The following is a 22,446-nucleotide window of genomic DNA, read 5'->3' on the forward strand; positions in this document are numbered from 1 at the left end:
ATTAGAATTTCAGAACTCAGTTTACCGGTGCTCAGGAAAAATGACCGGATCCAGGATCACAAATGTCATCGTCCCTCCATCCCTTCCCTCTTGGTAGCGTCTCTATTAGGCAGCTCTCTCCATCTGATGGCCCCCAGGATCCATCCCTGATTCTCGCCAGCTTCCAGTCTGGCCAAACAAGAAACTGCTTTTGGTGAGAGTTCATTGGCCTATCTTAGCTTATGTGCCACCTATTGAGACATTCCTCATGGTCAGAGAGATGGCTTCTCTGCTTGACCGAAACCAGATGACATGCTTCCCCCAGAGCTGGTCAAGTTGGAGAGTCGGGGGGACAGGAGAGGTGGGCAGGAAGTTGACCTGAACCCTACGGACTAAGAAAAGGAGAGGGATAGTTTCCAAGAGGAAAGGGGGTGAACACACACGAGGTAACCAAAACAATAGGTGGCCACTCTGGAGGAAGACAAAGGAAGAGTGAGCAAAGGATGAGTTATGCCTTAATCCTTTGGATACATTTTCAAAGATGATCACGGTTCCTGTAATATGCCGAGACACATGTTTTCAAACTGTGTCACACTGGGTAGGATATGCTAGAAGAAAAGAGAAGAAAATGAAAAGAAAATATAGCAGGCATCTCATGCATATATGATTGCACTTATTCTCAATATAAAATATATTTCTTATTGTGAATCAAAGTGGAAAAGGGTTGAAAAGCTACTTGCTTTAATAATGGCTGTAATCTTACCCTCTAGATTTCCTTTTTTGAATTTCTGACTGTATTACCATTTTAATTCTAGGGCTCCATTCAAATTTATTAGCACCATTTCTGACACCTCTTACTAAAATTTCCTCCTCAGCATATAGTTATGTAACAGAGAAGAGCAAACCTGACTCCTTATTAAGTCTCTCTGTTTAGTTCTAACCTTTGTGTTCTATTGCCTGTGCTTAGTCATGCTGGCTCTGCACCTTTTAGAAAAGAATACCAGGACGGCCCATTCTCAAGGCTCCGACCTTTGAAGGTGTAACACTGTTCCATTCATTTAGAGATAAAAAGTTGCAGAACAGAGAATAACATTTGTCTTGTTGGAGGTTTAGTGGAACATTGTAACCAGACCTAACCGGACAGCTGCAAGAACAAAGGATTCCGGCACCAAGAAGTCTGCAGCAACCAGCCGCACCCCCCTCCCCTTTTAGTAAAAGAAGCCTGAAATCTAACTCGGGTAAGAGGGTTCTTTGGGACGCTAGTCCAGCATCATCGCGGTCTGCTGGCTTTCCAAATAAAGTCGTATTCCTTGCCCCAACAAGTCGTCTCTCGATTTATTGGCCTGTCCTGCAGTGAGCAGTACAAGCTTGGACTTGGTAACAGTTACACAAAATATTAATAGGGATTTCTAGGTTTAACTTTGAAACGTTAAAATATCTCCCCCTCCCCCCAGTTTTCAACTAACCCTTCCAATACATATATTCACTCATTCAACAAATAATCACTGAAAAGTTATTTTGTTGGGAAGTTTATATATGCAAGTTGTGTTACATATTGTGTTCCAGGTAGCCACTAGTGCACACATATATTGATTAGGGTCCTGTCTGGAAAACAGCATTCAAGTCTGAAGGACTCTAATATGAGGAGCCAGTTACAATGGTGCTGGAAGAACTGAGGGGCCAAGCATGGGATGATGACGTAATCCAGCACCAGCAGGAAGGCACCACCACCTCCAGAACTGGTGGGATGCAGGGTAGCAGCTGCACCAGGAACCACCAGGGAGGCTGCCATGCAAAGTTGGGACTACAGAGCAGGGGCTGTCCTGTGGGCGTTAGGGATGCCACCTGCCCTGCCAGGGATGCCACCTTCAATGAAAGTAAGAGGAAATCTCCCATCTGCCTGCCCTTCAGTACCCTGTCAGTGTCTCCCAGCTGAGAAGGGGGTCAGGAAAATGCTAGTTCGCAGGGTCAGCCCCTTGTGATACAGAGCCCAGCAGTGTAGTGGAAAGGAATGGATTTCAGAATAAATAGGCAAATGACAGGCATGACATACATTGGACATTTTCCCTGCTACAGTCATAGATTTGAGCTTTAGCACCAACTTGCTTTTAAAAGTCATGAGTGAAGATATCACTCTAACTCCATTATAATATAATGGTGCAATGTTCTGGGGTCTGATTCCACAATAGCTAGTGACCTTACAGTCATCGTGCATGTATGTAACAGCCTATGCATTTAGGCATACAGATGCATGAATTTATTATTAATTCCTATCATTCATCCTTAAGATCATTTGTCTTCTTTGTCTTATACTCAAGAAATACTCTCTCTCCATCACTGTATAGATGCTGTGAAGGATACAATGATATTAAAACACGTTGACTGTCATTAAATCCTATCACATTTTTGGGTTCAACCTCCTGAGTTTAAATTATAAGAGGATAAACTGGTAAATTCCTAGATTTAGGTTGCCCTAAAGCAATTCAATGCTAATCAGACACCATTATCTAAAATCTAAATGTATAAGCTTAAGTAAATTTTTATTTCTTTGCCCTTAAATTTATATATGTGTGATATATAGAGAGAAACATATAGATATAGATATAAATTTGCTCCTGGACCCACAAAGTAATTTACAGAACTTTGTGTACTTTGTAATCACTGAGTATGAGTAGCAGAGGATTCAGATAAACCTTGAAATTCATGACTTCACACAATAGAGTTGTTTTTCTTTGCTCACACAGAGTCCAATGCTGGTATTCAGTGAGCATATTTCCACGAGGTGGTTCAGGCTGCTTCGCCTTGTAGCTCCACCGTCTATAGAGCTTTGCAGTCATTCAATTCCAGCCAGTGGACTGGAGAAGAAAACATGGAGAACGTATACCTGCTTCTTAAACATTTCAGCCCGAAAATAACATTCATTATTTTACTCATAGCCCACTGGTGAGAACTAGTCTACAAGTCCTATCTAGATGCTGAGAAATGCAGACACATACATGCCTTCCAGAAACAACTCTACACAATAGAAAGGGCGCATGAATTTTCAAGGGACAAACACATCTTTTGTCTTTGCCACATCTACTGTCTCTATAAATCCCGTGCTCCTCACACTGAGTACATTCACTCCCACTCCAGGGAAACATCCTAAAATCCCATGCAGTTACTATACCCAACTCAAATCCAGATCTCCAATAGCGGCACTGCCCTCTCCTTTAGGACACTGTGGCTTCTCATGGTCAAGGGACGATTTATCCGGCCTGAGCACACACTCTATAGTCATGAGCAGAGAGCAAATCTACAATCAAATCTCTCATTTAGAAAAGGGAAGAATGGGATCACTGGTCAATAGCCCTGGTACAAGCCTACAAGTAGGCATTGTGAGGTCTCTGCCCTGAAGTGGGGACTTTCTTGACTTTCCTACAGTCTTCAATTTGGGATTAATGATTTCACCATTGTGCCGGAAGGGGGAGGGGGAGGGGGACTCTGGCTTTTTTGCTGTATTATCCTCTGTGGTTTGTTTGTTTTTTGGGGTTTTTGGGGGTTTTTTGGTACCAGATCTTCTGGGAAGTGATGTAGTTTTCACACACGCTATCCTGTCAATGCAAGTTTCAAAACCCAAGGTTTACTTTAAGTCTTAAACAGTTAAAGGCTTTCTCAGTCTGGCGTGTGATTTCCTTAGCTGAGCAATTCAAAAAAAACGAGTAGGCTTCTGATCTATTTGCTTCCAGTTGATTTCATTTGCCTGAAAAACACCCAGATATCTTGAATAGTCATAATTACTAATCATAATCCTCCAGGCTGATGTATTTCTTTGAATCTCCTCCCCCCATTCCTTCTCTTCTTTCAACATAAGGGTAGTTACACTGAGGTAAGCCAGCTTAGAGGGAACTCTACACTAGTAGTTTGTGGCAGAACTCTGCTTTAATGGATCTTTAATGCAGAAAACATTTCTGAATCTTACCTTTTCATATTTGGAGTCTAAAACCATTTGAGTTTTCAATCCAAAAGGCTCCAAATTTCTGGATTCTCTCTTCTCCTTTTCTTTCCATTTTTACTGCAAACTAACCTATATCAGCCTGAGCTTAACTCCTAGTTCTATTCCTTGCTAAATGTAACCAGAAAACACCAAAAGATACCACTAGCATTCTGTCTTCCAACCTCTTCATCTAGAAATCAGCCTGAGTAGGCAGGGGAGACAATATACTTGTCAAATGTTTCATCTTTGCTTAACAAGGTCCTCCAGTTTTGTGGCCTCACTAAGTACCCACCTACTAAGCCAATGACACTGCTGGGAAGTGTAACAAAATGGCTATCCAAAATGTGTTGAATATCTTGCGTTTGCCCTCCCAGGTTGCTGATATATAAAGACTAACTACTCCTTTGCCTGTCAGCACATGATTTGGTTCAGTCAACAGGAGGCTCTCAAAAGAGGTTGGAGGACCAGAGGAAAGTGAGGTCAGGGTATTTTTCCTTGGCTTCATTCCTGAGTTGTTGGTATCAGCATCTGTCTGGGAGTCCTTCCCCTATAGCTACTCACAATACAGCCTGGGAACCATTCTCTTCTCCAGGTCCTTGGTGGTAATAATCTCCTGCAGTTACTACCCCAGGGTCCTACACTCCCCCCTTGCTATTTCCTTGAACACCACAGATAACTTTAAAAATAATTGTTTTACTCAGCTCTCTGCAGATTACCCAGTTTGAGAGTGCCATTTCTCTCCTGCCAGAACTATAATAAACTCAAACTTATCAAATGACTATTAGCTAGAGCTGTTACTCTTTCACTCAGTAGCACCCTGTCGATGGAGCTTAAATTAGGTGAAACTGGGGTAAAACACCTCACACTACTGGTAGTAAAAGGAGAATTCATGAATAGCAACTTCAGGAATAAAAACAGGTTCTGTAGAAAATGAAAAGATAGTACAAGGACATTATTAACAAATTGCAATAGTAAATTTGCATATTTACATTAAATGGGAAAATACCTAGAAATATACAACTTACTAAAATGGACACAAGTAGAGAAAGAAAATTGGATTAGTCAGATAACTACTAAAGAGATTGCAAACTAGCCTATTTATTTGATCTATAATTGGATACTTCCCATAAAGAAAGTCTTTACCCAGATGGCTTCACTGGTTAATTCTCTCAAATATTTAAGGAGGAAGCAATTCCAATGTTACGCTGACTCTCCCAGAATACAGAAGAAGCCAATTCCCAATTTATAACCTTGATTTCAAATACTGACCTTAAAAATAAAACAGTTATTTTACCGGCAAAAATGGGTTTATTCGGGAATAGCAGAGGAATAGCAATTCAGGAAAAGCAAGCTATGGAAAAAGCCATAGGCAAGTCCAATACACAACAAAGAAGAATGTTATTTTATAGAGAGAAAAGGAGCAAGATGGAAGGGGTTATTTTGAAAGAAGTCCATCAGAGAAAAGTGAGAGTTCAGGGTTTCTCACTGGCTGAGTTGCTGGGGTAGTCAATTTCTTGTAGGAGACACCATGTACATCTTTTCCTGTTGGGACCTGTGATGGATGATTCTTTCCTGTTGATGATTCTTCTGTTGGGGTCTGTAATTGACAATGCTTCCTGTAATTGACATCAGGTGGTACTGCCTGAGAGCTCCCCCTTCTGGCTTCCTGACTCCATCTTAGTGAGGTTTTCCTTTATTAATTTTCACCAAAACCTGCCAAAGACATTATTTTAAAAAGTGTAGACCAATAACATTTGTGCCACAATAAACATAAATACAAAAATTCTAAATAAGTCAGCAAAAAACTCTTCCACATCAAAAAATAACAGAAATCAACAAGTTGGTTAATATAGTAATTAAATTTGGTCTAATATTCAAATTGAATCAGTGAAATTATCATATTAACAAAATAACTTTAAAAATCATATGATCATTTTAATATATGCAGAAAAAATACAAGTATCCACAAAGTACAGCATATTAATATTGAAAAGTTTTTCAAAATCTTTTCTTCTGCAATTGGGAACAAATCAAGGATGTCCACTCTCTCTCCTTTTATTTTAAATTGTACTGACTGGTCAATCCAGTGCAATCAGGCAATGAAGGGAAATGGCATTGTAAAAAAATGTAAAGGAAAAGATAAAACTATCATTGTTTGCAATGGATGTGACTATCAACGAGCAAAAGTCTAAGAAATTTAAATTATTAGAATTAGCGATGACTTTAGCGTTGTAGACTACCAAAAAATGGCCACGATTCTTTGCAGCTTCTGCCAATGAGAGGTGGAGTCTATTTCTCCAACCCTGAATGTGAGTTGGCCTTGTGACCTCCTTTGTCACAACAATGCAGGAGAATCGATATTGTGTGATTTCTGGAGAGGTCTCTTCATGTTTCTGCTTTTGTGCATGGACTCCCGCCACCTCATGAACAAGCCTGAAGCTAACCTGCTGGTGGATGAGACCTCACACAGGGAAGAACCAAAACCCTCCTACACGCCAGTTCCCAGCCATCCCCGCAGCCGGCAGCAGATACATGAGTGAGCCCCACTGAAAGGTTAGCCAAGCCTGACTCAAAGCAGCTGAGCCCAGCCCAAATCACCAACCTCCAGAATTGCAAGATAAATAAATAGTTGTTTTAATCCATGAATGTATGGGTTCTTTGCTATGCAACAAATGCTAACTAATGCAGGAAGCCTCTGAAAACAAAGAGAGTGTAGAAAAATATGAGAAATTCCTAAAAACAGAAAAAATATATATATAGTATGTTCAACAGCATAAAAATTACCAAGTAGCCTCTGGCTTTGATGGGCTTCAAGAAAGAAAGAAAGAAGGAGAAGAAGAAGAAGAAAAGAGGAGAGGGGGAAATGGAAAGAAGAAAGAAAGAAAACTAAAAAAAGCTTGATTGAATGCAAAAAAAAAAAAAAAATTGTCTCACTGATGGCATAGGAAAGCTATCCAGGCAATCGGAATTTAAGGGACCAAGATGCTGGAGAGAAGATAAACCCACTGAAATGAGCCTGGTGTTTTTGCTATTTTCTGTTGAGACACCACCAATTTCTAAAAGCACAGAGATGCTTTTACTGAGCAGAGCATGGTTGCTAAACTGCAGAGAAGCAGAATAGAACAGACTTAAAGAGTTACATGGCGCAGAGAAATGGAGCTTAGGACTACCAAACAGCCAGGACTTAAGAGGAAAAGATCGTGGAAAGGATATACAGAAACGAAAGCCCAACGATCTGAGCCAGTTTCCCCCCGAAGCCACTCGCAGCTTGGTTTGAGAGACAGGCAAGCTCGGTGAAAAGGTAAGCAGAGCTCTCATCGGTATCACTACGTGAGGGAGAAAAAAGTAAGAGCCAGTTCCCACTATGGTGGTGAGGTAATAAAAAATAGCCCAGGCTTTCATCTGAGGCCCCCAAAAGGTTATACTTTATAAGTAAGGGCAAACCAGAAATAGAGACCAGGCCTTATGAAGACTAAAACCCAGACTCAAATCAGCTTAATATCGTATTAGATTTAACTGATATACTATTATTCTCCTTGTCTGCCATACGCTATTAAAAACCTTCTCTGGAGAAAAATTATCAGCCAAAGCTTCCATAACTTTTCATACACAATTTCTAGCATTCCAATATAAATTAATACACATAAAAACAGATAGTGATAAAATAATATGTATTTTTAAAGACAGTCCCTAAGGGCCAGATATTGCAGTCATCAGAAACGGACTTTAAAATAATTATGATTAGTATATTTAAAAATTAGATGACAAGATTGGGAATTTTGCTAAAGAACTAGAAACAATAAAAGAAGAGTTCTAGAACTGAAAATACAATAACGGAAATTTAGAAAACAATAGATGAAATTAAAGATTAGACATAGCCGAAGAGATGATTTGTGAGTCTGATCTGTGAATAAGAAAATAGGTCAGCAGAAAGTGTCTAGACTGAAACAAAAAGAGGAAGGGGGATGAGAAATACGGAAAACAGTATAAAGGAAATATAGACCTTAAAACAGTCTAACATAGGTGCAGTTAGAGTCCTAGAAAAGAAGGAAACAGAAATTGAGGTAGGAGCAATATTTGAAGCCAATGTTCAAGAATTTTCCAAAAGTAATTCAAGCTTCTGATTCAAGAATCAATACAAATGACAAGAAGAAAAGCACGCCTTGCCAAATAGATAGTAAAACCCACTGAAAACCAATGACCAGACGAAATCTTAAAACCATCCAGAGGGAAGCAAAGGAACAAAAATAAAATTGGCAACTGACTTCTTACCAGTAACTGCCTAAGTCAGAAGACAATGAAATAATGTTTCAATGTTTCAAAACAAACAAAAAACCTAGAGTTCTACGTGCAGAAAAAAAAAAAATCTTTCAAAATTGAAGGTGCAATAAAGATATTTCCAGAAAAAAAAAAAAAAAAAAAACAACTGGGAGAACTTATCACAACAGATCCACATTCAAAGAAATACAAGCAAGGAGTTTTTCAGGCAGCAGAAAGGATCCCCAGATGGAGGAAGAGAAATGCAGGGAGATATGAAGGATATTGGAAAAGGAAAGGGAAGTGAGGAAATAGAAATAAGTATTTATTTTATTAAGCAATGAAACTACTGACTTCCAGGATTTAACATATATGAAAGCACAAAAGTTAAGAGTAAATAGAGCTAAGGTGCTCTAAGGTATCTGTATTTTCTAAAATTTGGTTAAAAACCACTAATATTAGATATCAATAAACCAAGCACGCCTAGGGTAATATATAAGATAAATCATGTATAACTAGTAAGCTAACTGAGAAGAGATCTTAATAATAATAATTAGCTGATGAGTCCAAAGGAAAGAAGAAAAAACAGTATATATAATGGTGGACGCAACAGAACACAAATAGGTCTTTGAGTGAGCAAATCGTAATTTGTCATCCCACACTTCTCTTTACAACCCCCTTGGTTTCCCCCTGCAGTCAGGACAAAAATTCTCATTTGAGTTATTGTAAGGGAGACAGAATAGACATAGTTTTCTCCAAGGAACAGAACTGTGAATAAGTGGAGGTCCAAGTGATGTGGTATACGGTACCATCAGAATTAGGATACTCCAAATGAAATACATTTGCGCCGGAAGCAGACAATTCATTGCTCATTGAGATGATGGAGGCTGATACCAGTTAGCCACCTACTAGGGATATTGTGCACAGCATTTCTGCCTAAGTGGGAAGTTGGAACGAAAGAGCTTTAAATCTCTTTTAACTTTGTTTCTATTCTATGCCCTATATAATAGTCTTTGCAGTTTAGTTTATACAAAGTAAACACCATCCATGGTAATGTTGATACTTTCCTTAGTCACAAAAGGTCATTATGGTATTCCTGCACTATTTTGCTTCCTTTCTAACTTTTTTAATGTCTGGTTTCCCCTATCTATTTAATAGATGAAGTATTTGGTAGGAGGCTTTCCAGAACTGTGTACCTCCTTTGCTGCTTCCCCATCCTATAGCCGGGTGCCTACTTCCAGCCTATGGCAGGGACCTTTTCAAATGAATCACAGCGGCTGCCTAATTTTGGATAAATCCAAAGACTACTTTATTCCGATTGTGCGGCACAAGGCTCACAAAATGTTAGCTGATAAATGGCCTGCTCCGTTCTTCCTGCCCATGGGGATGGGAGGGGGGAGGTTCTCTTGGCAAGGTGGATGTTTTGAGCACCGTTTTCTTAAGTAAACTTTATCACCCTTATCTGATGGCTGCTCAAGTATTATGGTAAAAATGATTTTTTTGGTCACTTCCTATGTCTTACCAGTGAGGGGATGTTGAAAGTTTACAGGAACAACACAAGCAGACACCTAGGGTTTTATGGGGATGAACATGCTGCCTTGTATGAAACTTGAGTCAGGAAGTTGGATCTTTCTAGTCTTTGATCTTTTGTTTTCCTCATCCCTCTGACCCACTTCCACTGCCCCAAATCAAGTTCTCATAACATCCTACATGTGCTAATGTATTTTTACTTTTCTCATTAACTGCTCTTAAGTCCCCAGTGTCTGTCCTAGTCTATTAACCCGACATACTGATTTGGTGTAACCTAACACACGCTCTGACTGGGTCACTCCCCGGCTCAGAACCTTCTGCCTTCTGTTTCCAGAGGCATGACGTCCAGACCTCCAGCCGAACATTCCAGACCTTTCCCAATCTGACCACCACTCACCAGTCCTGCCTTATCTGAGCTCATCCTTATCAAATTATAGGCGTCCCCAAATCCAGCCCCACCCCATCCCAGCTTTTGCTTATTCTCTTTCCTTTTTATCCTCATCTGTAAATCTTCCCTATATTGAAAGGAGAAGGAGAATGTGCCAGGGGATGCTTTGGATAGAATTCCTGCACGTGGAAGAAAATTAAAATTGGGGGTGGGGGAAGGGATGATGGAAGTTTTAGGGTAAAGATGCTAGGAAGAAAATTTGGATACATTTCAGAGAAACATGGTTTTCATATTTAGCCTAGTATAAAAGCATAAGGAATCGATTTCTGAATTATCTGCATACAGATGTTTGTAATCACTGTTGATTTCAGATGCAACTGAACAATGAATAAGCTTTTCTTATTATAATCACAGCACCTAAGACAGAAAAGCAGGCCTTTCCATGGTGCCCAATACCTCGCTAGTTAAGTGCTTATCACATAGTTAAGTGCTTTTTTACTTGCTGGTTCACCTGAACTGTTTAGTGGCGAGGGGCGATCAGTCATAACCCGAAACGGCCCATCCACCGTAGGGCTTTATCCCTGACAATTCTTTCTTTGTGTTCTAAAACGTCTAAAACAAGTCAGGCACCAGGGTTGCTGGGTTGCTTTGTCTCAGCACCATTTCACACACAGGATGACAGAGTCCTGCTTAGTCCCTGCTTCCCATTATCTTTTTCATCTAATTACCAGTTGTGGTGAGTGACTAATGAGGATTGCTGAACTCCAAGCAATCCTATTTTTCTTGTCATTGCTGTAAAATATTCAAAACTTAAAAAAAAAAAACAACAAAAAACTAAGCAGAATAGCACTATTTGGAGAGCTCTACACACACAGACACGCAAACACACAACTTGATTGGGTAGAAAGCCAGAAAGAAGAGAAATGGCAGATTTCCAATAAAACTTTCTCATTTTTAAAATAATTCTTATTGGAGTCTAGTTGATTTACAATGTTGTATTAGTTTCTGCTGTACAGCAAAGTGAATTAGCTATACGTATACACATATCCACTCTTTTTTAGATTCTTTTCCCATATAGGTTATCACAGAGTATCGAGTAGAGTTCCTCGTGCTATACAGTAGGTCCTTATTATCTATTTTATATATAGTCGTGTGTATATGTCAGTCCCAGTCTCCCAATTTATCCTTCCCTCCCCCTTTCCCCCCCTTGGGAACCGTAAGTTTGTTTTCTACATCTGTGACTCTATTTCTAAGACTTTCTCTTTTAATAGGCTCCTCATTTTTAGAGGTTTCTAAGGCAAATGCTAGTATCTTGTTTCATGGACCTCTTCTTGGCTCCTTAAGCATTTTATAGAAAAGGGAAGAGGCTGAGTCAGCCCGAGTAATTCTCAGTCATAAGCTTCCCCGAGTCCATCCCTGATTGTGTTCTCCCCCTTTACACTGAAACAAAACGTAAATAAAGGGGAAAACTAGCCCTTCTTTAAACTCCCCCTTGTTTAACTTAAATATAGTCAATCAACCCTGTTGTGTTTCAGCTTATTTGTGACAAATCTTACTTTAATGACATTTCAACCTGCATGTAAAAAACTAAAGCAATAAAGTACTTTTCTATTCTTTACTGTCCCTCTATCTCAAGAAAGAGACAGTCTTGCTTTACTTTAATTTAGTGCTCTGTTACAGACTAAACCAGTCCTTTCTACCCACAGAAGAGAAATTTGTAAGGAAAGTTAAATAATTTTCTTAGGGCTCTGAAGTAGGATATTTCCTGAGTGAATTTTTAAATTTAAATTACATTTAATGTTGTAAATTCCAAGAATATTAATAGATCTACCTTCAGTTCACGTACGTTTATTGAATAACCTCCTTGTTTCAAGCACAGCCCTAGAAACCAAGCAGCCAAGGATGAATAAGTTATGTGTCCGCCTTCAAGGAGCTCACAATCATGTTTGGGAAGCAAACATGTAGAGGAAAAAAATTACAATTCCATGCTATAAAGATTGTAACAGATTTCTGTACAAGGTGGATGCGAATATTGTAACGGAAACTCTGCTTGGGTGTGTCAGGGAAGGAGAGACTTCATAAAAAAGAGACACTTGAGCCCAGCCTTGACAGATTTTTAAGAATTTGGAGGAAGATGTTCCAAGGAGAGGGAAAGTGCATAATTGGCTCAGCAAACTAAAATCAGTTCCTTATGATTTCAGCATAAAACTTAGGGTTGAAAGCTGGTGTAAAGCATCCTGTGTGTCATTCTAAGAGGTCTGCACTTTATTTTGGCAGTTGGGGACCTTTCCTGGACGTTGAGAAGAGGGAATGTGGACTTATTTGTGTTTGAGAAGATGAGCTTGGGGTGGGTTCAGAATGGAATAGATAAAAGCTGACCTGAAAGTCTGGGTAACTAAGTGGGAAAATATCACAAAATTCCATAGGAGAGATGATAGAGGCTTCAGTACATGCAGTAACCATGGAGATGAAGAGGTAAACACAGACAGGGGCACAGTTAGGAATCAGAATCAGCAGTGCCACGTGAGAAATGAGCAGTGACAAGGAAGACAACTCAAAGTTTAAAAAACTCACAAAGTTTATAAAAGCACCATCAGCGTCACTGAAATGCAACGGTAATATCAGCAACTTTGAACCAGAATCATTCTTTTCAGCACAGTTTGAAATTGATTATTTCCTCCATAGCCACATGAGGCAGGGCTCAACTATCAAATCTACTTATTTTTAATAAATAGGGAAATGGACAGATCTGGGAAAAAAGGATGGCAGGTCAAGAGTGAAACAGTGTCTCATCACTCCCATCCTGGAGAGGTTTTCTGATTCTCACAGTTACTATTATTAGAGATGATAGTGTCTCCAGTTTGTGTTTCACAAATTACATTTCTGCAGAAGAGATTCTAGGGAAAAACATGAGTTTGGGCTCTTGGTTTCAAGAGAAAAAAATTATAAGGACACCAAGGTGTCTTCCAGAACTCAAGGGCAGGAATGCAGCTGATGGCGGGCAGGAACACCTGGGATCAAGATCTCCAAAATATCAGCACTGCCCACTTCTTCTCATCTATTTGAATCTTCTCCCTGTTCCTCTCTCTGAAGACTTGCTTTTATCAATGTCAGATTTCATTTTCTCTGAGGGCATTAATTATTTTTCAAAGAAAGGACAAATTATAGATACTGGGATTCTCTTAAATTGATATTCAATTTACTAAAGTAAAAAATTCTAAAACTTAGTTTCCCTTAAGCCCTTAATCATATATATATCTATATACATCATATACTTGTATTTATAAATTTAGTAGAATTTAACAATAACTTTCAAATTGGTCTTTGACTGCTCTTTGAGTCACTCAAGTTACAGAACTCACTAAACACGCAGGCTTCTCACAAATTAGTTAATTTAATTGCCTTCAACATTTTAGATGCATTCGTAAGATTAATACATTTGTTGCCTGATCTGACAAGTGAAGTTTCCCCCAAGTACTTTCTCAAGTATTTATACTACTGTAGTAAACCTAATATATTAAATTCATAAATATGATAAATCTGAAGTCCCCTCAAGCATCTCAGCAGTCTTTACAATCTTAGAAAAAAAGTCTCTCCTGTTTTTGCAACATACATCCCAAGTTCAAATCAGTTCTTTAATTATGATTTTAAATTAGAATTAAAAAACCTCAACTGTCAGATTCTCCAACAAGCTAAATGTGGTAGCAACCTTTAAGCTGGCCCCCCGTGACCCTCCCCTCCTGGTGGTATTCACATTCTTGTGCAATACCCTCCCCTTGGAGGGCTGGCATTTGGTGACTTCTAGTGGATAGAATGCAAGAGAAGTGATGCTATGTTACTTCCAAAATGAGTTTACGAGAACACTGCCTTCTGTCTTTGGTGACCTCCTACCTCTCTTGATCGCTCACTCTGAGGTAGCCAGCTGCTGTGTTGTGAGCTTCCCTATCGAAGACCCACGTGGCAGGGAACGGAGGGAAGCCCTCAGGCAACAGCCAGTGAGGAGCTGGGACAATCAGATCAACAAACCACGAGGAGCTGAATCTCGTGAGCAACCAGCTGAATGAACTTCGAAGCAGAACCGCCCTCTCCCTGCCCTCAGCTGAGCCTTCAAATGAGACTGCAGCCCCAGCTGACACCTCGATTGCAGCCTTGAAGAGACTTTGAAGCAGAGGTATTCAGCAGAGCTGCACCTTGATTCCTGATCTACAGAAACTGTGAGATAATAAATATTTGTGCCTTTAAGCCACTAAGTTTTGGAGTCATTTGTTATAAACATGTATTAGTCAGGGTTCTCCAGAAAAGCAGAACCAATAGCTTGTGTGTGCATGTGTGTGTGTGCAATGTGTACACAGAGAGAAAGAGAGACAGAGAGAACTGGCTAATCCAAAGGGCAGACTGACCAGACGGTAGTTCCAAAAAGAGTTCACGCTGCAGCCTTGAGTCCAAAAGCAGTCTGGCAGGGAGCATGTTGAGGGTGGGGTGGTTGGCAGAATTCCACCCTCTTTAGAGGACCTCAGTCTTTTCTCCTAAGGCCTTCAACGGAGGCCCATCCACTCTATGGAGGGTCCTCTGCTTTGCTCAAAGTCTACTGATTTAAATGTTAATCACATCTAAGAAATGCCTTCACAGCAACATCTAGACTGCTGTTTGACCAGACAGCTGGGCACCATAGCCAAGTCTCAAGCTGACATATGAAATCAACCATCATAGCATCAATAAATAATTTACATATATTAAAACTATAAATAATTTATTACCAAATATGAGCATATTTTTCCTACCTTAATACCAAAGTATGTACTTAACCATGTCTATATTTAACTTTAAACCTCTTCAAGGAGATTGTTTTGTTATTCAGAGAAGAACTGGTATTGTCATCTCAGTGTGTCAAGGTTGCTACTGACCTGTGTGATTTGGGGTCAGGATGAAAGGTCTGGGGCAGCAGACGTACAGACTGATACCGTTCCTGCCTCTGAAAGCAGGCTTCAGACATTCCTTTAGCTTATATTTCCATCTGATCCGGATAAATGGAATTTTGCCACCTGAGGCTTTAGCTACATTTTTTTCACCACTTAATCAGATTTTGTATTTTTTTGTTTGTTTCCTTTTAGATTTAGGTATATCTGTTGGAGCTTGCACATCCTTCATGATTTTGTTTGACTCAAATACCACAGTAGTAACTGCATCCTGGCTTGTCCTGTCCACAGAGTAGAAAATATGGCCACTAATAGCTCCCATGCTTCTACCTTTATACCTACATGTCCGGCATTCTGAAAGATATTAACTTCATTTCTATTTCTAAAACTCTTTTAAGGATTCCAGTTGATCTGGTTCAGGTATGTCCTATCCAATGAAAAAAGACACACAGCCAGGGCCAGATAGGCAAGGGCCAAACATATTACATTCTAAGCTTGGCACGTGATTTAAGTTTCATCTGAACAGCATGTTTTACTCTGTAGTCTGTATTAAGAATTCTAAAAAGTAACTTGCTGGGATAAGGTCTAAAAGCAAACAAGGAATGATCCTACAGATAAGAATTCTAGGCACTAGAGGAAGATAAAGAGGTACTTTTAGATGTAGAGACTCTGGTAGCCATAAAGTTGGGGAGTGGAGCATGGCTGCTCTAGGTCTACCTGTCAATACCAAGCAGAAAAATACTTATTTGCTGCTTTCTGCTACCTGGATTGTCTTAAATATTTGAACATGATGATCTGAAAGTTGAAGACAGGTTTTCTTCTTCCTTTTCCCTTCACTGTAATAAAGTAAGAGCTATCGTAAGGACATCACATTAAAATTTCTAACGATTGATTTTTAGAAGACATAGTAGCAATAGAATCAAGAAGAGAAATGAGAATAAAGGAAATAGATTCCTAGGCAACTCTTTAAGCACTGAATGGGTTCTTTCCTCAGAATTACCTTTGTATAAATAGGAGACACATACATGCCCTGCATTCAGTCTCAGGATGGGCACATAAATCTTACAGCAGTTATGTGGAATTCATAACTTTGGCTGGCTACCATCTTTTCCTCTTAAATTAATCATATGCGGCATCTCAGAACTTACCCACACAGCTGGGGGCTAGAAGTGTCATTTAACCATGTGCTCCTTGGAATCTCTCACATGATTAAGTATGTATATCCAGTTCTAAGAAGGAGTAAAGATTTGGTTACTAGAGTAGAATGGAGCTTTCTTCAATCTTGAGAAATAAAAACGAAGCTGGAAGAATCAGCCTCCCTGACTTCAGACTATACTACAAAGCTACAGTAATCAAGACAGTATGGTACTGGCACAAAAATAGAAATACAGATCAATGGGACAGGATAGAAAGCCGAGAGATAAACCCATGCACATATGGTCACCTTATCTTTGATAAAGGAGGCAAGAATATACAATGGAGAAAAGACAGCCTCTTCAATAAGTGGTGCTGGGAAAACTGGACAGCTACATGTAAAAGAATGAAATTAGAACACTCCTTAACAGCATACACAAAAATAAACTCAAAATGGATTCAAGACCTAAATGTAAGGCACACACTATAAAACTCTTAGAGGAAAACATAGGCAGAACACTCTATGACATAAATCACAGCAAGATCCTTTTTGACCCAGCTCCTAGAGAAATGGAAATAAAAACGCAAATAAACAAATGGGACCTAATGAAACTTAAAAGCTTTTGCACAGCAAAGGAAACCATAAACAAGACAAAAAGACAACCCTCAGAGTGGGAGAAAATATTTGCAAACGAAGCAACTGACAAACGAAGCAACTCCAAAATATACAAGCAGCTCATGCAGCTCAATATCAAAAAACAAACAACCCAATCCAAAAATGGGCAGAAGATCTAAACAGAAATTTCTCCAAAGAAGATATACAGATGGCCAACAAACACATGAAAGGATGCTCAGCATCACTAATCATTAGAGAAATGCAAATCAAAATTACAATGAGGTATCACCTCACACCAGTCAGAATGGCCATCAGCAAAAAATCTACAAACAATAAATGCTGGAGAGGGTGTGGAGAAAAGGGAACCCTCTTGCACTGTTGGTGGGAATGTAAATTGATACAGCCACTATGGAAAACAGTAGAGAGGTTCCTTAAAAAACTAAAAATAGAACTACCATATGACCCAGCAATCCCACTACTGGGCATATACCCTGAGAAAACCATAATTCAAAAAGAGTCATGTACCACAATGTTCACTGCAGCACTATTTATAATAGCCAGGACATGGAAGCAATCTAAGTGTCCATCAACAGATGAATGGATAAAGAAGATGTGGCACATATATACAATGGAATATTACTCAGCCATAAAGAGAAACGAAATTGAGTTATTTGTAGTGAGCTGGATGGACCTAGAGTCTGTCATACAGAGTGAAGTAAGTTGGAAAGAGAAAAACAAATACTGTATGTTAACACATACATATGGCATCTAAAAAAAAAAAAGGTTCTGAAGAACCTAGGGGCAGGACAGGAATAAAGACGCAGATGTAGAGAATGGACTTGAGGACACGGGGACAGGGAAGGGTAAGCTGGGACGAAGTGAGAGAGTAGCACTGACATACATACACTACCAACTGTAAAACAGATAGCTAGTGGGAAGCAGCTGAATAGCACAGGGAGATCAGCTCGGTGCTTTGTGACCACCTAGAGGGATGGGATAGGGAGGGTGGGAGGGAGACACAAGAGGGAGGGGATATGGGGATATATGTATACGTATAAATGATTCACTTTGTTATACAGCAGAAACTAACACACCATTGTAAAGCAATTATACTCCAATAAAGATGTTAAAAAAAAAAAAGAAAGGAGCTTTCTTTGCTGAACTAGATATGAGTCACATACAATTTTCCTGTTTGACAAGCAATTAACTCAATACCTCTGTTTTCCTGTTCATTTGTCAAAAAGTTGAAAGAATGCACTCCACATAAAGGAACTTGGTGAATAATATTTGGTTACATACTTAGAATTGATTCCACTTTGGCAAATTGCCCTCAGATTCTCTCTGGAAACGTCCCTCACTCAGTACGCCATCCGCCATGAGCTTTGGACGGATTGACTCCATCCCAGCTCCAAGCTATATTATTTCTTCCCCACTTAAAACAAAGGTTGGTTCAATAGAGGCTTTCACCCAAACCCAGATCAATCAGCATTTGGCTTCTTCCTGGCCGCAGTGATTGGCCCAATCAGAGTAAATCTCAAGACTTTTATTAAATGGTTATAGGAGCGACAATCTCTCTCCCCTTGGATGTGAATCAAGTAACATGTTGCCCTGGTTGTTACTGGCAGCCATTCTGAGAATGTGATGGGAACCAGAGTGAGAACGGGATGAAGACAGCATGCAGAGGACAGCACAGCCAAGGGAATCACAGAAAACGGGGAGACCGCCTTAGTCAGGACACGCCCGGGCTTCTCAGACATGCGAGCCAGCAAATCTGTTTTGTTATGTATGCTAATTTGTGTTGGAGGTCTGTTACTTACAACCAAAAACATCCCAACTAATACATAAATCATCTGAGAAGGTGGACTTATCCAGAGAGCAAATACTAGAATACAGCAAAGGTTAAATTAATCACTACTGTTTATTTTCACTCACTGCAGCATTTCATGAATTCAAGAATATTAGATGGAAAGAAACTAAGTTTATCAGGACCAAGCACTCCTTTGATAGTATATATATATGTGGTCATCAATTCAAGTGCTTTTTAATAAATGTTGGATGCCAACTTTGAAAGTCTTGTTTGAAAAATATGGCCAGAAAGGGGAGTGCGCCATTGGGAGGTTGCTTCATCTAATATGTTCTCTCTACTAACCAGCTTCTCTATTCTATAAAATACCCAACATTAGTCATGCTTTCAAAGATAAAGCTTTGAAAGATCTTACTATTCAAAATTATAATCTTAGATGGGCAAAGTAGGGGCAATTATTTATTACTTAACAACTCAGCAGGCATTACCTTATCAGATTAGCTCCAGCAGAGAAATAACCCTCAGGAAATGGAATACAAACGTTATTAGGTGGAGGAACGGGGTGGAAGAGAGTTTTGGATCTTACGAGCCTACAGGGGAAAGGCAGGTCTCAGGGGAGACCAGATCATAAGGAAGGGGTGAGGAAAGAGTAGTAAAGTGACAAAGAGTATTCAAAAACCTAACCTCACTTTCTGTAATTATCTCCAGAGCCAGTCTATGTAGAGAACGTTGATAAATGATATCTTAATATTTGGACTATGTATGTCTATATTTGAGTATGAGCCCTGACACCAACAATTGGCAAAGTCCTAAGAACATGTCCTTGAAGTAGAAGAGGGTTCAAGCCAAAAACCTGCTACAAACAAACTGAACCAATGCCACCTTTTTAAACCTGAGGCTTCGCCTTCCTACCCCCTTTCCCCACCCCCTCACTTCACCTGATGCTGCCAGTCAACGACTTTCTTGGCAATCTGTCCTTACAAGATATTGACATGATTTCTCTGCTGCACTTTCCATCCAAACTGGAAAGGAACCAGCTTTGCGAAAGACTTCTACTTGTCTCACCGGACAAAAAGCAATGATTAACTACTAGAATTGCAACCAGACATAGTTAAAAGCTAGTTCAGCTTTCATTGAATAAACTTTGCTTTTCCAAAAGAAATGGGGTTCTTCTTTTTCCTTCCATTCTGTTATCTATCCACTACATCTTTAACTGCCTTTTTGTAACATATCAAATAAAAGGTCATTTGATTTAAGGGAGGTTTCCAAATATTTATGGAGTAGCTTGAAAGAAGAATGTCTATAAAATCAGTTTGGGAAAACCATTTTTTTCCCTACAGATAAAAGACCTTAAAAAAATATGTTTTAATTTCTTTCTAACCAAAAGAGAGAGAGAGATTATATTAAGGTATAAAACTACAACCTGACCACTTGGTATTGAGTTAATATTTTATATAGAAAAATGATAACAGTAACAAAACTCTCTGGTGTGTAAAATTAGAATATTAAGAAAAACTAATGCCATGTACAATTTTTGGAAGTGAAAACTCCTGTCCTATATATCTGGTTTATGGTTTGCTTTCAGGAAGAAAGGTATACCATTCAAGCCTCATTTGAACCATGGTACCAATTTACCAGTAGATTAATGTCATATCGTCTTATTTTTGAGATTCTGACCTTTTATTTTGTTTAATTGGGAAATATTTAAACTTACACTGTTTAGGCTTCTAGGTTTCACATCAGCTGGTTTGCCAGTAGCCTGTTCTCCTCCATAGGCGTTCTGGTAGAAGCCTGGTAGGATATCAAAGTTTATCAAGCCACAAGATCCACAGAGTCTAAATTTTCCCTCATTTCTCCCCAACCCACCCACTCCCACCCTAGAAATTAGTAATGCAATCCAGAGGGGAACCTTGAAGTTACTAAATCAGATAGAGGGCAGCAGAGAATCCTAGACTCAGCAGAAAGATCTATTTAAATTGGTTTATAAATCTCTAAAAAAAATTTCTAAGAATGATGCTGAAAAATTAATATTTAGAAAGTTCGTTAGTACACCATTCTCATGATGGCCCCTGTGATCAGTTGATAATTATACTTTATTCTTATAGCCAAAGAATCTGAATCCAACTTCTAGAAAATACATGAAGTAGTTATCAGAAAGAACTTGAAATAATGGTATAAGGCAAACTGAGGAACTTATTTTTTATTTCCCTCTCAAAATGTCTACCTCAAAGATAGAAGCTTTGATTGTGTAAATGACAGCCTTAAAATATGACATTTGCTAAAATCTTAGAGAAGTAATTCCTCAGTATGACTTCTAACCTTCAGTATAGTCATATTTCCAAGAGAAAAAAAAACAAAAACAAAATACAACTACAGAAGTCATGAGATTTTATACTGAAAAAATACTGAATACATTTAAATTTAAAAAAATAATTTATTACTCTTACCTTTCTAGCTACCCAAACATCGGTAGACAACTTCTAAATCCTAAAAAACAGATAAATAATAAATGTAGCTCAACGGCAACCTTTAGGTTTTGAATATCTAAATACTCCTGTATTTTCCGACCGTGCTGTTCTTGGATAACCCAGGTACCTACCTTCTTGTACTTCTCCTCTGGCTTTCTCACACATTTGCAAGGAAATGGACAAAAACATTCATTAAACACTGGGAAAATTAAGCTCCAGAGGAAATATTTTAGGACTAAAGCAATGGGTTTTATTTTCTTATTCTAAAAACAATAATGATAATATCTTGTGTTTAAAATGTCTTTCTTTGAAAGCATTTGAGCATGTTGTTTTTGTTTGTCCTGTTAATAGATTACCCACTGTTCCCATGACATTCTTCAAGCTACTTGACTCACTGGTAGAGCTAAGTCTAGAACCTCAGCCTCCCACATGGATGTCTAAAGTTCACTCCACTAGGTTATATATTGGCCAATTCATAAGGTAGCCACCTCAGACACAGAGTCCAAAGGCCTCTGAGTAACAGCAGAAGGTCAAAGCAATTAAGGTTACTTTCCTTCCCTCTGGGTGTGAGCTCTGTTCCTTCATGACAGAGCTAATTTTGATTTTTAAAATCAGCTCCTTGCTTTTCCCTGCATAATTATTATCTAAAGAAAGAACTGTCTTAGCTGTTGCCTTGGGGTCTAACTTCAAGTCCATCACTTGCTTAATATGGCCTTGAGTCTGCCAAATACGTTTTAGTACATTTCTTCCTACACAGAAAAGCAAGAGGACCTTAGCACAATCCAGGCCAGGAAGCCAGGTCTGGGTTAGTAATGAATGGGAGAATTTCCATTTACTATAAGTAACTAATTTCTTTCTACCTTAATTTTTTTTAATATAGAAAATTGGGTTAATCAAATTAATAATAACTATCTCACAGGATTCCTGTGAATTTTAAAGAGAAATTATATATATGCCATATATCATATATATATATATAACATAGTATATGTAGTATATTACCTATATGTATGTGTAAGTTTCATGAGTGCTCAAGTAATTTTATTTTATTCTTATTTTTTAATTTGTATCATTTATTTTTATCTTTATTAGCATTTATCCCAACAGGTCTAATACTGAGCTCAGAAACACCAGCTGGCCAGGTCAGGGACTGTCAGGGCCCCAGTGCAGACTGCATAGACCTTTACTCCTACCCTACCCCGCCCCTCCCAAGAAATGATTAGGAAATTTCGGCAGAATGACTGTGGTCATCCTAGCACATTTACTCAAAGCTGAAATTATTTGTGAATAGCCTGGCTGTTCCTGAATCTAAATATATATAAACTGTTGTAAAACTCATTCATGAATTTTTCTATTGAATTCTCAGAATATTTTCAAA

General features: G+C 38.9%; 1 long non-coding RNA gene across 4 annotated transcripts in view; it reads right to left on the minus strand.

The window, feature by feature from the left end:
* The window catches only part of LOC309664100, a 75,035-nt gene that overhangs the window by 8,564 nt on the left and 44,025 nt on the right, over positions 1-22,446 (minus strand). Inside the window, exons 3-4 of one of the 4 annotated variants that reach the window (XR_014265603.1) lie at positions 21,200-22,446; positions 1-21,087 (exon numbers count right to left, since the gene is read on the minus strand). The exon at positions 21,200-22,446 is cut by the window's right edge and continues 9,364 nt beyond it. This is a non-coding gene — a long non-coding RNA (uncharacterized lncRNA). The other 3 variants (XR_014265604.1, XR_014265606.1, XR_014265605.1) reach the window with 3 other exon arrangements.

This window comes from Balaenoptera physalus (genome assembly GCF_965194825.1).
Source record: "Balaenoptera physalus genome assembly, chromosome: 7".
In the NCBI taxonomy this organism is placed as follows: Eukaryota; Metazoa; Chordata; class Mammalia; order Artiodactyla; family Balaenopteridae; genus Balaenoptera; species Balaenoptera physalus.